The 18,148-nt window shown below is 35.6% G+C and overlaps 1 protein-coding gene across 3 annotated transcripts in view; it reads left to right on the forward strand.

Annotated features, from left to right (window-relative positions):
- The window catches only part of galntl6 (polypeptide N-acetylgalactosaminyltransferase like 6), a 708,600-nt gene that overhangs the window by 187,919 nt on the left and 502,533 nt on the right, over nucleotides 1-18,148 (forward strand). The window contains exon 3 of one of the 3 annotated variants that reach the window (XM_087236265.1): nucleotides 1,655-1,755. The exons of the other annotated variants lie outside the window; for them this stretch is intronic. The gene's annotated coding sequence lies outside the window, so the exon portion shown is untranslated. The remainder of the gene's footprint in view (nucleotides 1-1,654; nucleotides 1,756-18,148) is intronic. 3 annotated transcript variants of the gene reach the window in all.

Here is an 18,148-nt window from a genome sequence, read left to right on the forward strand (position 1 = left end):
TATATATATATATATATATATATATATATATATATATATATATATATATATATATATATATATACAGTATATGGTTGAAGTCAGAATTATTAGCCCCCCTGAATTATTAGCGCCTATTTTTCCCCCAATTTATATTTAATGGAGAGAATATTGTTTCAGCACATTTCTAAACATAATAGTTTTAAAAACTTATTTCTAATAACTGATTTCTTTTATCTTTGTCATGAGGACAGTAAATAATATTTTACTTGATATTTTTCAAGACACTTCTGTACAGCTTAAAGTGACATTTAAAGGCTATATTAGGATATATATTATTCTGTCTCCCTAAGTTTTGGGAACAACAAATAATAAATTGACTTCTAGTTGATCATGTTCTAGTTAATCATCTAGTTGACAGATGTGGTTTATTTGAAAGACAAGGGCCTGTAGATTATGCTCATTTTACTAAAATAAAAATAAACCATTTTAATTATTTAATTAGGACAGTAAGGTCTGACTTTGCTTAAAAGTCTTGTCACTTAACAGAAATAATGTACAGTGTAGAATATAAGCAGGGCCAGACAGAATCTGCGGACGTTTTTTGCTATTTCTGCGGAGAATTTTGGTAAAAATCTGCGGATTTCTGATTCAAAAAGTAATAAATTACTGAATAAAAACTATATAAAAAGTTCAGATTTACACATTTATTCAAGCACATAAACAGAATTAATAATGGGCTAAAAATCTGCTGAAATCTGCGGAATTCTGTGGAAAATTTGCAGAATTATGCATGCACAGATTTCATGTGGGCCTAAATATAAGTCATGGTGTAGTGGAAAAAGAATTTTAATTGTGCATGACTCCTATGAGCTTGGACGACTGAATCCATACATCTCTGCAATGACTCAAGTTTTTATAAAGTCATCTGGAACGGCAAAGAAAGCATTCTTGCTGGACTCCGAGTGTTCATCAAGCTTCTTTGTATTCATATTCAATGCCTCCTTCATTTTACCTAGACATGCTCAATAATGTCCACGTCTGTACTATGAAGAATTTGCACTCTCTTGTGTTTTGTGATGGTATAGGCAGCACAAATGTCTTGATACTACCTCAAGCTGTTGATGTTGCCAGCCACTCTGCAGATCTCTTGCATGCCCTCATACTGAATGTAACCCTAAACCATGATTTTTCCTTTAACAAACCTGACTAATTTCTGTGAAAATCTTAGGTACATGTGAGTTCCAGTATGTCTTCTGCAGTTTTTGTGATGATAGGTGCGCAGTTAGTTTGGTGATTCACTGAAAAAATCGTCTTACTTTCACTTTTCCAAGTAACTAAAAGTCAAGTTATTATCTTTTGTCAGGTATTGTATATTGTTATTTTTCATGCCTTATTGGCTTTAAGGCTCCATGCAGAAAATCTAAAGTTTATAACACTTGCAGACTGTGCAAGTCACTGTAGAAACAATCAAATGCAAGTTGCAAATAACAAACAAGCAAATAAAAGAAAATTCACTGTAGTTCAATATAAGGCTTTAATGATAAGACCACACAGTCACTTGCACAAAATAGCTCATCACGAAAAGGCTGTCTCCGATCAATAGCTCTTTTCTGCTTCTCTCTCAGTCATTCACATCTACATATTTTCATTTCGTAATTTTTTTTTTTCTCAGGCTAGATGGGTGGACACCATCTGTCTGCTCGCATCCAGCATGGATCCATTTTTAATTTGATGTGCAAGGAGCTGCTGACAGTCCCCATATCTTCAGATAAAGTAGGAGGATTATTAATGTATGACTTCAATATAATGATTTTCTCATCTGCCAATCAAGCAGCCTTCTTTTGTGGCGGCGCAACACAAATGGCTTCACTGATGGCATTTACAGAATCCCATTATGTCAGTCTGGAATATAACGAACATTAGAAAAGACTTTTTGAATCAATGGCTGGTAATTATTTTTATCTCGCCAAATAAGTCCATAGAAGACACCTAGCTGAAAATAACACTGCCTGTTAATGTGAGTGGCTGGTTTTAGGGGGGTTCATTGTAGAGATCTTCAAACAAGAACAAAGAGGAAATATGGCAATATTGTATGGATCATTTACAGTACAATGCAGGATAAGCTTTAATGATGATTTAAAATAAACAGGCCCAGCTGTTTTACTCTTTGTTTTCAACACAAGATAAGAAGCTAGATTATTTTTTGATGCAATTTGAGTCTTTTATATTTGGAAATATATTTAATTATACTCTTTCCATCTTTGTTTTTAATAATGTTGGGAATAGCACTTTGAGAAGGGTGAGAATTTTTCATTTATTTAATCCCCCGGTGACTAAAAAATGAAATTTGTATAGACGCAATACATTTCTTTTTCACTAACTGAAAGGTTCTCATATATTTCATTAGGGAAAGTAATATCTTATTCAGTCTACAAGTTTAGGTCCCGAGTGCACGATCGCATCCCAGGGGATATTCAGGTTTTCAGCGTTAAAACAGCATGTCCACAGTCCACAGTCTAATGCAGACAGCACACTATTTGGGAAAGTACTTTCTCCCTCACCCTAAAGTGGAAGTAACGCTAGACTTTTGGCACATAGGATATCTATGGATGGTGCAGTGGTCTCTGATGTTAAACTCTTGGCGTGTCTCTAATTGTTAAAAATATAAAAAATGCAGATTATAAACACACCGTATGTCTTTGTCTGCATTTAAAACTTTTATACTTAATTCAGTCCAAGGTTTTTATAGTTAATGTAAAACAAGCGAAAAACGAAAACTAAAACTTAAAGTAATTTCTGTTGACTGAAGTAAAAAAAAAAAAAAAATCGAAACTAACCAACTAAAAATGTATGTATGGCACCTTAGAGTCTGTGATGCGATTGGTCTCATCAACCCGGTCCTCTTCCAGTCAGTCCTTGCTGTAGCACAACAAAAACAAGTAGACATGACAACAGCTTGGTGACGGCATAAAATACAAAGACTTAAAATTATTCATTTGTACCCAATAATGGGTTTTATTTCTATTTTTGTCATCGTGAAAGAATCATTCTTTTTAACCGGATCTTCTAAGTGAACTGGTTGAACTAGCTCACCAAATCGAACTGAATCATTTTGAACGATTTGCGTGTCCAGTAAGCACTTATCCACAAATGACTTACTTTTTTAACGTCTAATACCACCTTCTGACTTGAAAAAAAAAAAAAAAAAAACAATAAATACTAAGTTATTCAGTTATTAGAACAGTGCACTGAGATCAGCCTGCTGGTACTGGACTTAACTTGAACAATTGCAGTGCTTGTGCACCAAGGGCTTACATAAGGACCTGGCGAAAAACATAATGGAATTTAAAAAAAAAAAAAAAAATCGTACTTCAGTTGGGTTGCAAAACAAAACAAAGTAAGAATTGTAAGAGAATTTTCAGTTTTAGCTTACGATTGCTGACTACATTTGGTATGTTGAGTCCTAACATGGTATGATTGTAACAAAAGATCTGGGGCCTCATGTATCAACGCTACGTACACACAAAAACTTTGCGTGCGCCAGGTTTCACGCTCTGAATCGCTCACGGTTGGATTTACTAACGATGAAATGAAAGTGGGAATATGCGCAGCTCCACACCAGCTTTATAGCTGGCGTACGCACATTTTTTGTGCGCGTCTGTTTTATTTTCATTGGTGACTCCTAGAGGCAGTTGTGTTAAATTGCACTCTACAAAGTGTCTGAGCCTTGCAATGGCAGCTGTATTAGATGGGTTCATCTTGCAGATATATAAGGTTTCCATACCATACAGTTGTGACCAGCTAAACCTTAAAGCACAATTTGCAGCTGTCGCCTGTTTTCCCAATGTAATCTGAGCTGCATACTGCACATCTAATCTGATCTACTGCACACACAGTGCTATAAAGACACTATCTGAAGATGAATTAGCATGCGTGAATCAGAAACATTTCCATTCAATAAATGTGCAAATAAAATATGATGCACAAACTTATTAATGATTCCTACTTGTCTTTCTCGTGATAAATAGTTGGCAAAATCTGATATGTAGTGTGGGAAAAAAGAAGAAAGAGTTCATCAGACGCTGGATTCGAACCGAGTTCATGCTCAAACATTTCAAAACGTGTTGACATGCATTTTACGAGCTGCGCCACTGAGACTGTTAAGGGTATTGCAACATTTTACACCTATAAATCAAACTATTTCTTTTTTAATTCACTCAGTGCGATGTTCAGACCCAACTGTGTTAACCGCATCAGCTAAACTCTCCCACTCTATTTTTTCTTTTCTTGTTAATTCCGGAGAAAAAACTTGCAAATAACATCGCTTTTCTCCGGTCTACCTCCGAAAGCAGCACCTCCAATTCACATTCTGTTCAAAGTTTCCTTTTTTGCTTGCTTTTGTCGTTGCTTTTTCGTTAGGTTTTGCCAAAGTAGAGTCATTAGCATATTCTTACGAGGGAGGGGGCAGGGAGGGGTTTTGTGCTCGTGCATGTTGCACTCAGTTTCACGTTCATTCGGATGTACATAAGAATATGCGTGGGATTCGGCGTATGCAGTGTTTCATACATCTGAATTTTTTTCTGCGTACGCACAAAGCTGTAAATGTAATAAAATCTAAATGTTTTAGTATGATTTCCACGCAAGTCTTTGTACATGAGGCCCCTGGTTTGCGTTAAAGATCTGACATTCCCATGCTCAGAAGCAGCATTGCACACATATTTTAAGGCTGCTATATTGTGGGCCGCTGTATTTGAATTTGAGGATGGGTAGATAGTGGTCATGTGTTTTCTGAATGCATGTTTCAAAAAAAATTATCTTTGGTTGAGTTTTTTTTTTTTTTTTGAGTCTTGCACCTAACAGAAATCCTTATTTAGGAAAAAAAAATAAAGAAAGAAAGAAAGAAACTTAAACTGCCACTGCAACAAATAAAAACTAAACTAAAACCAAGCAATATCAAAACATAAAAACTAATAAAATCTAGTAAATCTGCTTCTAAAAACTAATTAAAACTAACTGAATTTGAAAACAAATAAAAAAAGCTAAAACTAAGGAAAAGTCCCAAACTATTATAACCTTGATTCAGTCTTGATGTTACACCATGAACTATAGATTTTACACTTCTTCCCTAGATGTGAATAGCATAGTATGTCAATCTTGGAAATTGAAAATGAAGCCAACATTTTTTTAATCTGTTTTATACAAGCTTGTGTTTCCAATCTCTCGCATTTAAATTTTAGTGGACAGGAACGCTTTAGATTCTGCTTGATGCAAATTTTTTGAGTAAGACCTTGGGCTCTATTTTGATGGTCCATATGCAAAACGAAAAGCGCAGGGCACAAGCACTTTCAGGGCATGTCAGAATCCATATTTGCTAATTTAAGGACGGGAAAATCCGCTTTGCGCCGTGGCGCATGTTCTAAACGTGTTGAGTTTATTTTCCTAATGAGTTATAGGTGTGTTTTGAGAATAAACCAATTTAAGAGCCAGCTGTGTCAGGCCATAACCGCATTTGCTATTTATAGGACGTAAAATAAGTGGAAGTAGAAAAACTTAGCATTTCACTAGCAAACAGTTAACAGATTTTTTTTTTTTAACAGAAAACAGTTAAACAGAGCATCTACCACGCAAGAATGAGAGATAATGGATCTACTTCCACTTTCGCTCCTGGAAAGGGAAACCTTTACGCACAGACATCAATTAGCCTATAAATAATTAATTTAGTTTGTTAACAATTTTTTGTCAAAATGACTCTTGCGCCAAGCTGAAACTAGCAAACAAGTATTGCGCCATGCCTTGCGCCACATTGTGCCGGGTGTATGATAGGGCCCCTTGTGTTAACGGGGTATCAGGTTAATAAAACAAACACTTTAATTATGAAGGATTTCTAGGTCTGTAGCATTTAATTTCATTTTAAATTTAAGTTTAAAGTTAAGTTTTTCAGAAAAAAAGTTAGACTGCTTCAACATTTTAAGGGGCCTCTTACATAAAACACATAATTGTGTCTAAAAACGAAGCATTTTTTTATATAATATAAACTATGTATAATAAAAATTTTTTATTATTTTGAAAGCTTCGATTACAATTTAACACTAGATTTTGTATCCCTAATGCCTGTAAACTACATTGATGTCAAAACTAAATCAAATTGACATCCAACACTGGCATCAAAAACACAACAGTAATGCTCAATATCAGGACTGTTATGTAATTGATTTGTGATGTTTTTGACGCCAATATTAAATCTCAATTTGATGTCATTTTGTCATGTTATTTTGAATTAGTTGACATCCAATTGATTAGAAATTTTATGTGTTTTTTGATGTCATGTTGATGTCAAATTCACCAATATTAAATGACATTTGGCATTTGTTAAAAAAATAAATAAAAAAATAAGATGCAGCACTTAGGAAAGGAAAACATTTTTAAAGCACCTTCTCGGCCAAGTTAACTTCAAATAAAACTCTTCATGCTACCCAGCCTCTGTAAACGGTAACTTGCAAAGTGAAAAATCACTTCTTACTTTATCTGTAATATTTATACCTTGTAAAATATTGTGTAATTTGTCTTCCAATTGTATTTTTTGCAATTTGTTTTTATATTTTATTTGTTGTTGCAATTGCTTGTTCAAAATAGCTCCAGGATTTATATCTTCAAAGTGACTTAATGTCTTATGTTATCACTACGTTAAATGTTTTAAGTTTGTATACACTTTACAGCCTGCAGCAGGAAAAAGAACCAAAGACATTGAGGCAAATAAACATATTAAACTACGGTAAAATGACTATATGCAACTAGATTGTTTTTTTTACTAAAAGTACACACTCCTTTTCTCTCTCTCTCTCTCTCTCTCTCTCTCTCTCTCTCTCTCTCTCTCTCACACACACACACACACACACACACACACACACACACACACACACACACACACACACACACTCTGTAAGCCACATTTCCACTGGACAAAGCATTAAGTCTCAGCTGTTGGTGTTAGTGTCAATAACACACTCACACAAACATGGAAACACCCACAGAGAAATATGTTGCCTGCACTGCATTGTTGATTTTATCAATATAACAATTTTAAATCTTACAAGCTGTATAACATTGTCTTGAATTGAAGAAATTTTTCAACTACCTTAGATGGAATTACTGGCTTTAGTAAATTTAATAAATTTGAATATCAATATTACCTGAGGTGTGTATTTTTTTTTCTTCATAATAAGTGATGGTCTATGACTATTATATTATTAAATATGATCACAAATACATTTCTTTCTAAGTTTCTTACAGTGCAGTGACTTAAAAATATGTATTTTGACAATCAAAGCAGCAGAAAGTATGGCTATTGTAATTCTCCAGATCACAGGTTTGCTTTTCACAGCATCTCACACATCTATATTTTGGAAAGTTACTTAGTCTCCCGATTGCGTTTTGTTGCAATATATATGATCTTTATTTCTCGTAATTGAATTATTTTTTCTCAATTGCAACTTTATTGTTCAGAATAGCTGATTTTTAAAATTCATTTTCACATCATACTGTGATTTTTATCTTGCATAGTTACCTTATGTCTTATCTCGTAAATATATCATATACACGATCGGTCCAAACTTTAGGGTTAGTATGATTTTTAAATGTTTTAAAATAAGCTTATCCTGCTCACCAAGGCTGCGTTTATTTAATCAAAAATTCAATGCCAATTGTAAAATTGTGAAATGTTATTGTGCTATAAAAGCTGTTCAAAAATAGTTTATAATTTAATTGAATAATTTATCATATTAATAATGAATTTTCGGCTTCATTATTCCAGTATTCAGAGTCACATGATCCTTCAGAAATCACTCTAATATTAATTAGTATTGTTGTTATTAATAATATTATTATTAATGGTATTAGTAATACAAGCAATAATGACTCAAGTAATAATTTATTTTAAAATAACATGGGATAAGTAATACATACATATTTAATAAGAATTTAATATTCTTGATGAACAAAATAATTTAATTTAAAAATACATTTATTAATAAACTGACCCCTAATTTTTGACCGGTAGTTAATATATTTGTAATTTTCTCGGAATTCCCACAACTTTAAAAGTTTACTTCACAATTCCTACTTTCCTTCGCGATTTTAATAACAGTTTATATGTTGAAATGGCTGTATATTTTACAATAGTAACGCTATTTAACATGTTGACTTTGCTATTTAATTAAATCGCTAGTTCGCTATACAGTATTGTTATTGGTTCAGTGTTGTCTCTCTGTAAAACAGAGTTATTTTTCCCCTTTCATCCCCTCTGAAATTCCTCACATTCTCATGTCAAGAAAACAAACATGTTGTTCATGAAAACAACTCATTCTTTCAGTTAGACTTCATTCAACTGACAAAATTACATGTCGAGATGAAGGAACACACCTTGTTTTAACAAGACAGAATGGAGCTTAGCTTTAGATGTGTCAGAGGTAAAGTTTTATATTTGCCACAATTTTCAAACAGATGCTTCTAATTTTGTGTTTATTTTTTAGATATAATTGAATGCTGCTTTATTATTCAAATACATTTTATTGATATTTATTACAATCTGCACAACAACATAACATAACAGCTAAACTAATACACTATTAGCAGGTGTGTTAGCACATGTTAAAACTTTTATAGTATCAAGAATACAATACTTAAGATCTTATAAAAGCTTCTTTAAAATCTACTAACTTGCAAAACAGAAATGGCTATGCGATTTAGGTCAAGGTGTGTGTTACCAGATTCTGTAATTAGCTAAATGTGCAACGTTAGCCTGTGGGCTGAGAACAGGTAGCCATATTAATGGTAAATAGAGGTACTCATTAACCTGGGCAGTGACACTGACGGTAACATCATCTAATTACAGCTGCTGCGCGTCCCGTTGGGGCAACCATGTGCGCAGGGCTGAGGAAAAGGTCTAAATCATTATTAGCTTGCCACGCACCTCCAGCGATAGCAGTGTTCTGGTTTGGTATTGTTAAAACTGGCATCTTTTTAAGCCAGTTGATTTAATTATTTATGCATGTATGCCTAACACTTTGTTTTCCACTGCGAAACAACGGCTAATTTTAAGTGTTTTTAGTTTTAGTAATTTGAAGTGTTACTTTGCCAGACTAATAAAATGAGTTAGCAATTGACATTGAAAGGTGGTTGTATAGCAGAATGACTGATGTAAACATTAACAGTGGCATTGCAGCAAAGCCCTTATAGATCAGTTGGAAACAGACCTCTGTTCTGCAATTGACTGCCTTCTGAGTCCATAAATTAAATCAGCCTCTTGTCTTACAATTGGACTTTTCTATTATAAAAGACAGAGGGAGGCGGCTTCTTTTACACTGACAACCCAGGCTTGTGCTCCATGCTAACATATCAATTTGGTTGTGGCTCGGACTGTCATGGAATAGTAATACACATGCAGTAATCTTAAATCGGGCTTTATATAGCTTTACTGAGCCATTGTAGTGTGAAGCTTTAAATAAAGGGTTTTAAAGCACATTTATAGCCTATTTCTAGCAACTAAACTTAGTTGTTTGTTAAATAATGATGCCACAGTAATTGTTATGATTACCAGCAATTTAGCTCTTGGTGATCACTGGAGAATGCTCTCTGGCTGTGTGGAGTTTGCATGTTCTCCCTGCATTCGCGTGGGTTTCCTCCGGGTGCTCCGGTTTCCCCCACAGTCCAAAGACATGCGGTACAGGTGAATTGGGTAGGCTAAATTGTTTGTAGTGTATGAGTGTGTGTGTGAATGTATGCGTGGATGTTTTCCAGATAAAAAAACTTGGATAAGTTGGTGGTTCATTCCGCTGTGGTGACCCCACACTCTAATGTGATGCCTATAACAATACATTCCAACAGTAACTGATAATAAGTATATAATAATAATAATAATAATAATAACATTATTATTATTTTATTTTATTTTTTTATTATTTTAGAATTGCGTTACGGTGGCACAGGGGGTAACACGATCGCCTCATAGCAAGATGGTCGCTGGTTCGAGCCTCAGCTGGATCAATTGGCATTTCTGTGTGGAGTTTGCATGTTCTCACCATGTTCGCGTGGGTTTCCTCCGGGTGCTCTTGTTTTTCCTACAAGTCCAATGACATGCACTATAAGTGAGTTGGGTAAGCTCAATTGTCCGTAGTGTATGAGTGTGAATGGGTGTGTATGGATGTTTCCCAGTGATGGGTTGCAGCTGGAAGGGCATTCGCTGTGTAAAACAAAAACGTTAAATATCGAATTTGGATAACTCAAACATAAGCTTTAAGCATGAATTGATATCTTTATTCACCATTGCTTTATTTATTTTATTTCACTTTTTTATTTTTATTTTGTGCGCCCTAAAAAAAAAAAAAAAAAGCGCTTCATAAGAATATACCTACATTTACTGTAAGTCGGTCTCTGTGGAAAACAACTGTAGAAAAAGTTTGTTGAAGCACACCTTTTAAAAAGACTGTAAACTCCAGACTGCATTAAGTTCACTTCAAACACTGAAGTTTTACATTTCTCTCTATGAGGTTGCTTTTTACAGGCCTTCAGAAATGCCACGCAGAGAACCACATTAAACCGTTTTTTTACAGAAAGGCTCCGTGAGGGAATGATTTCCCACTAGGCTTTGAAATTTCACAAGCAGCTCACTCATTGAATAGCATCTTACTCGCCTAACCTGTCTCCAAGAATATGTTTGTACAGTGCATCGCCTAAAGTCTTTCTCCTCCTCCTCATTCACTTATTTGAAAGTCAGGTATTCCTACATGCTTCTTTTCAGAGCTCCCCTCGTAAGTTCTTTTATGACTTTGAGCTATGGTCTTTTCTGGCAAGTGCGAAACTTAATTTGCGTGAATCTATCTAGTCTATTGCACTGTTTGCCTTAGAATATTCTGAAAGGTGTGTGTTTTGAATTTTCTGCAGGCTTTGTTGTGTTTTCTTTTTCTATTTTCAGCTCTTAGGAGGAGCAGAAAGGTAACAATATAAATCCTTAGTGCTTTATTTCTCTGCATAGCTGTTTTAATTTCTCTCAAGCTAACGAGAGCTGCACTGTACTATTTTAAGGAATATTTTCTGTTAAATATAATTTCTCAACTGGCAGCATGTGTTGTTTTTAATGTTGGTGATAAAAAATAGACTGTCTTTTAGATGGATGATTGAATCTTTTCAATGTTTGCAAAAAAAATAAAAATAAAAAAAATCCAAATGCGAGGTGTGTTTTTACCAAGTTGTTAGACGGGCTGACTGTAGTATTGGTAACCTAGTAACCAACAGTAAACAAAGTAAAGGGGAGGCAAGCATAATGGAGACTGCTGTGTAAAACATACTGAATTGATTTTTACATGTACACTTGTTTTGTTCTCTTTTTACTGGAAAAATAGAACAAATAAAAAAATGCTCAACCAAGCATTAAGTTATTGGTTGTTAGACTATTGTATACAATTAATATCACAATTAGGATGATGCTTGTGTGATGAACAATCCAGAAAATGGCACACTTGTTTATTTGATATTATATAATTAATATTAAGATAAAAAAATACATATATAAGCTGAGCCATTTTTGAAGTCATTTTTATTTAATTATGTGAATGTGAATAGCTGAGAAGGAAGACATGCTTATGTATCAGTATATTTGGTCTAGAGGTCTGCCCGACCAGTGGTGCGTTTCCCAAACAATGACATAACTCGCAGCTGAACACATAGTACGATGCATCGTTATGGAAAAGAAAGATGTAGTGACACGTTTCCCAAAACCCGTAGTTTCTTTGTTGCAGATATGTCATTTGAACTGTGTTAGATATAACGTAATACATCCATTTTGATGTTCTAAACAAGGGGGAGTAACTACCACTCTATAGAGAAAACTCCAAAATATACATATATATATTTTTGTGCAAATTATATTGTCTTATACGCACAAGCATTTAAAAACAAATCTAATATTAGTTGTGGTAAAAACATGCTTTCATTTTTTATATTAATTTAAACATAACTACACATATAGCACCTATAATTTTTTTTTACATTAATTTACATATTTGTCAATTTGAAGATCGCTAACACTGAACTATAACAATACTTTAAAAAGCAAATTACACCTAAGAGTGATGGCTTTATTGTTCATTCCAAGTTTAAATGTTAGAATGTTCTAAATGAATAGGGTATAGGGGGGATAACAAGGAATAGAAGCCAGGAACTATGCTTTTAACTACAACTCGAGAGGTGTAGTTGCAAGCGTACAAGTTTGCGATACATTTTATGAATGTTCATTGGGATGACAGATTTGGGAAATGCCAAATCAACGAACTATGTTTGTAACGACGGAGCTTGCAACCTCTGTTGGCTAACAATGGTTTTCGGAATTGCACCCCAGATTTCTTGCGGCTTGGGAATAAATTTCTGAATAAAATGTCTTGGCAGTTGGTAAATCTGGTGTAATTTGAATGGGAGTGGGTGGTCTAACAATGTAGGGATCCCAAAGTCCCGATGTTATTTTGGCACAGCATATAGGTAATTTTCTCAGTCTTATTGAGCACCGGTTCAGCCAGCGCTCACGACTGTTACACATGCTGAATACATGACCAATGCTTTCTGCACATGGATTTTATTCACACAGTCTGTGCACGCATCTGCATAACGGTCCTCAGAGTGACCTTTATGATAGCAGAGCAAAGTGAAGATGCATTGACTTTTAGAAACTTCAGAAAACAATCCGTTTACTGTTAGGAAACCCACATAAGGCAGGTCTGATGTATGTCTTTTTCATGTGTCATAGACACAACTGAAAGGAAAGCCCTTGGTGCAGTGTCATAATACCTCAAAGCACCGTGCATTTTAGAATTCTAAAAATAGATTTATATCAGGGTACGCACAACGACGCTGTTAGTCGGCAGCTGTCCGCAGCGCCCATACAACTCAGAACACTGTTCATATTTCTGCCACACCACAGAGTGCCATCTGAATAGTTTCATTTTAAATAGTATGCGAATGTGCACGTCTAGTGAATGTTACTTCCAACTGTCAAATGCATCACTCATGTCTCATAACAAAGGGACAAACAAATCTGAAATTTAGCCTACAATCCTTGCACAACCTACACTTTTATCTGTTATCATTCTCTTTTAGTAGTATCCAATTTAAATATGAGATTTTCTTCCCACGCAGACCTCCTAATTTGTTTATCTAAGTTGTTTATTAAACATTTACATGTTCATTTATGTTGATATACATAATACTACTAGGATACGGAATACTACTTGAAAAAACAGGATATTTAATTTTGTTCATTCATTCATTCATTTTCTTGTTGGCTTAGTCCCTTCATCAATCCGGGGTCGCCACCGCGGAATGAACCGCCAACTTATCCAGCAAGTTTTTACGCAGCGGATGCCCTTTCAGCCGCAACCCATCTCTGGGAAACATCCACACACACATTCACACAAACACTCATACACTACGGACAATTTAGCCTACCCAATTCACCTGTACCGCATGTCTTTGGACTGTGGGGGAAACCGGAGCACCCGGAGGAAACCCACGCGAATGCAGGGATAACATGCAAACTCCACACAGAAACGCCAACTGAGCCGAGGCTCGAACCAGCTACCCAGCGACCTTCTTGCTGTGAGGTGACAGCACTACCTACTGCGCCACGGCTTTGCCCATATTTTATTTTGTATCTTTTAAAATTGTGTGTAATGTGTAATTTTTTAAATGTATTTATTTATTACTAGCTGTTAAGTTGTATTCAGTAATATTTAGGCTTGTCGTTGAACCCTCAACCATATTTCATATTGCAGCCATTAATTAAACCAATGTGGACACATTTGGGCACAAAGGTCTTGAGTGTGGGGAGTGTTTGCCATATTGAAAATGGTGTGCAGGCTTTATTCAGGTAAAGTTTGATCTGTGTTGTGTTGGACTTTTTTACTTGTATTGAAGATATTCCTTTCCTTTATTTGGTTCATTTCGTATAGGTGCCCATTTTGGGTTCACATATGTTCAGTTAAGAAGTTGAAGTGCTCAGATTAAGGAAACAATTTTTAAAACATTTAAATAAATGATTTTCTCCAAAATGTCTTCATAGATGCGTTAGGGTTAGCCAGTGTGACCTGTGTTCAAGGTACACATTCGATCAGCTCATTCCTTCGCTCAAAGTCAAATTCTAGATGGTTATAGGAAGGTTTCCATGACCATGAACCATACATTTACTTCCTTACAGTAGCCGATGTCATTTTGCCTATAACGGACTTGTAAAAGGGCCCTTCATAAAGGATTCCTGGTGTTCATTTTCATTTGGAACATCCTTACAGATGGTGTTCCCTTTTATTGGGAAGCACTCCATAAATACTGTTAGTTACGTTTATTTTGTATTTAAGCCAGAAATAAATTCTCTCTCCATCTTACAGGTCCCTCTATCTATTACATTAGGCCAAGGCAATGAGAAGAGACCCTCACAGACCTACATGATTTATTGAGAAAGTGGGAACACATCACCTCCAGCTTGAAGCGAAATGATGGTCTCTTACTCTGCATGCTAAACAGGGCCGTCAGTATGCTGTGGAAATAAGGGAATTCCTCACTTCCAAACAGCTGGCAGGTAATAACACATGTTGTGTTCTCTGGGCACCGCAAGGTATGTGAGTCTGGTGGCTCTTATAATCCAGTGACAAGAGCAGATGAAGGATGACTGTGTGTGTGTGTGTGGAGAGAGAGGCCACAGTCTGGCCCTTCAGCTTATTGGAAAGTCACATATTCAGTGAAGAAGGTTTAGGATGTCAGCAGGACTGCTTGATTGTGTATTCTACCAGCGTTGAGAATTAACATTCAGGAGATGGTTTGTTTTAAATGGGCAAGTTTTTAGGAAAGGCAGAGTTTTATTGTTTCCTGCCAAGCAGTGCTTGAACTGTGCCATCATTGAAGAAGAACATAAAATCAGAGAATCACGATACAACACTGTGGTTACATTCAGACGACTGTTTTGCTGACTATTTTTTACTGTGCCTGCAAGCACTTCATCTATGACAGCAAGTGGAGTGAAGCAGGAATCTCCAACTACTTATAGCTTAAACAAAATGAACAGTGGGTACTTTTAGGTGGTGTCGAGGGACATGTAATTGTCCCAGAAACTTTTTGTATGGGTTTAAGGTACTGTATGGTATGCTTGTGCATGGAAGAAAAGTACTTAAATATTCAACTAATCATTTGAAAACAGTTTACAATAAGGTTGTAGTAGTTAATGTTAGTTTATGTATTTTTACTTTCATGATCAAACTGTGTTTGTTCTTGTTTGGTGTAGCGAGTTTTAGATCAAAGGGAATTGAAGATTAATTTGAACAGGGCTTCAAAAGAATCAATTCTTTAAAGTAGAACAATTGAATCGTACAGCGATCATTCGAATGGACAGTTGAATTCAACTATGACTATTGCTTTTAAAAATAAAAACCCATTTATGTTTAAGCAGGGTAACAAGATTGAAGTTTAAGGGCTCTATTTTGACGATCCATGCACAGAGCGCAAAACGCATTGCGCAAACGCTTTCAGGGCTTGTCAGGGCACGTTTTTGCTAATTTAGGGACGGGAAATCTGCCTTGCGCCGCGGCGCATGGTCTAAAAGGGTTGAGTTCATTTTCTTAATGAGTTATAGGTGTGTTTTGAGAATAAACCAATTAGAGTCTCATCTCCCATTCCCTTTAAGAGTCAGCTGCGTCGCGCCAAGAGCGCATTCGCTATTTACAGGACGCAAAGTAAGTCTAAGTGGAAAAACTGAGCATTTCACTAGCAAACAGTTAACAGTTGACAGTTTTTTAACAGAAAACTGTTAAACAGAGCATCTACTGCGTCAGAATGAGAGATAATGGAACTACTTTCACTTTCGCTCTTGGATAGAGAAACCTTTACGCACAGACATCAATTAGTCTATAAATAAATACTTTTGTTTGTTAAGCGCAAATATTAGTTTCAAAACTATTTCTAAATTCAGTTCTTATTTCCAGCAAACGAATAAATGAATAATAATAACAAAATGTGCTCAAAAACCTGAGTTATAACCTTGTTTTTAATAAAACAAATATAAATATGGATATAATAAATAATACTGCTAATAATAATACTAACATTATACAAAAGCAAATTGTTATGAATGAACTAAAAAAGCCTCCCGAGATGAAGAAGACATAAAAGCAGTGATTTTTTCATATTTATGTAGGCTAGAAAATAATCTGTTTTGTAATATTTTAATCCTTTATATTTATATTCTATATCTATTCTTATTATATCCTATATATATCCTTAATATTTAAATTTTTTCATATGTAAAGATATTTGCCTATTGTTCTCTTGTGCGTATTAAGCAGTGCGTAAGCGAGGTGCAACTCTGCGCCGGAGTTTAGACCAGGTTAGTTTTGGCCTAATGAAAAATCTATAATAGTTTCTCAAAATAGCAACGCACCAGCGGTCCGCCTCAGAACGCCTTCCTTTTTAGACCAGAACGCCTATGGGCGCACAAATGAGCGCTAATGCATTTGCTATTTAAACAGCGTAGCGCAACGCCTCAAAACGACTCTTGCGCCAAGCTGAAACTACCAAAAGACTATTGCGCCGCGCCTTGCGCCACACCACGCCGGGTGTATGATAGGGCCCTAAGACTTTAGATTCATAAATATGCACCTTTTTTATACAAAATGAAACTTTTTTTTGACTAATCGAACAGAAACCAACACCTAACAAACACGCATTCATAGGAAAGAGTAAATGAGAAAAAAAATAGGAGTTTGAGAGAATGTAATGATGTAAAAACCTTGGATTATGTAAGACCAAACCCAATTAACCAAAAATAATCAATTTAACCCTTCTTCTATGTTTTCTTTAGGGTTACACTTCATTTACACCAGTTCAGATGAAATCTGTAGGGGTTAGTTGCATTCTGTGAAGTGAAGAACTTTCTATAAGCTAATGTTCCCCGGTAGTTGGCTGGTGGTCAGTTCTTTGTCCTCACAAGGCTAGGAGTGTGGTGAAGTCTGGATTTTAAGTTGAGGTGGCAAACGTGTTGACTTTTGGTTTCATGGCAAACTAAACTTGAGCAGACTCTCAACGGAAATAAAAGAAAGTTATTGACGATGGAAATGTTAGAGCTGTGTGGTTTACCCATTTTTATCAGGGTGCATGCCTGCTTCCTGGACCTGAAGGGACCTTCATTCTCTTCTTCATTCTGGACCTAGTGTTCTCTGGGGTTAAACTGGATTCAAGGGTGCAGCCTTAGTCACCAGCTTTATAAGGGTGGTTTTGTACCCACCCTCCAGAGCCGAGTTAACCAATGAGAAGTGAAATCCCCCGAGGCATGTTTTTATAGTCTTTTGTTCCGAAGTATAGTGATTTGCATATGCATTCTGGGTATAAGCTAATGCAGAAATAATTAGTTAAAGTTTTTTTTTTTTTTTAAATGTTGCAAACATGCTAAAGGGTCACGAAACACCAAAACACATTTTTTGAGCTGTTGACAGTCGTATATGTGTCCCACACTGCTAAAAACACTATTAGGACACCTATATTTCACTAAAAAGTATAAATTGGTTGTTTTTGCTTTATTTCAAGCAAATTCGTACTTCCGGTTTGAAACAAATTTTTGAAGCTGCGTCACGGTCATGACATAATAGCGTGTATTCCAGCGTGTAGACTGGACGTCTGTACCAGAGTGTGTCTTATTACGTCTCAGAGTGTGCTGCAGTAATGCATGAGTAAGGCTTGGTTCAAACCAATCAGCGCGCTCTATTGTGCAACTTCATTAATATTCATTACTGTCACAGTGTTTAGACGACAGAGACACCACGTTATATTGGCAAAACTAGCTTGAAGTGTTGCTTTTATAGTTTGCTGCAGTTTTGTTTTCATTTTCTCTCTGTGAGAGCTCAGAGTCACGTGTGGATTAACAATGTACGCGACGCTCGACAACAATAACTTACGTGTCTAAGAAGGAACATTGTTTACCTTAGAGCTGTTCTCATCTGCAAACGCTGAGATCCGGATTCGCTTGTAGTCTCCTCTTAATAAAGACGCGGTTCTAGTTGCTGGTGATTGTCCTGTCTCTACAGATTTGGTAAGTGAGCGACCAGTGCTCTTTGTTTATTTAGTTTGTTCGTATCGAACTAAC

Source organism: Danio rerio, chromosome 1 (assembly GCF_052040795.2).
Source record: "Danio rerio strain M-AB ecotype USA chromosome 1, GRCz13ab, whole genome shotgun sequence".
Taxonomy (NCBI): Eukaryota; Metazoa; Chordata; class Actinopteri; order Cypriniformes; family Danionidae; genus Danio; species Danio rerio.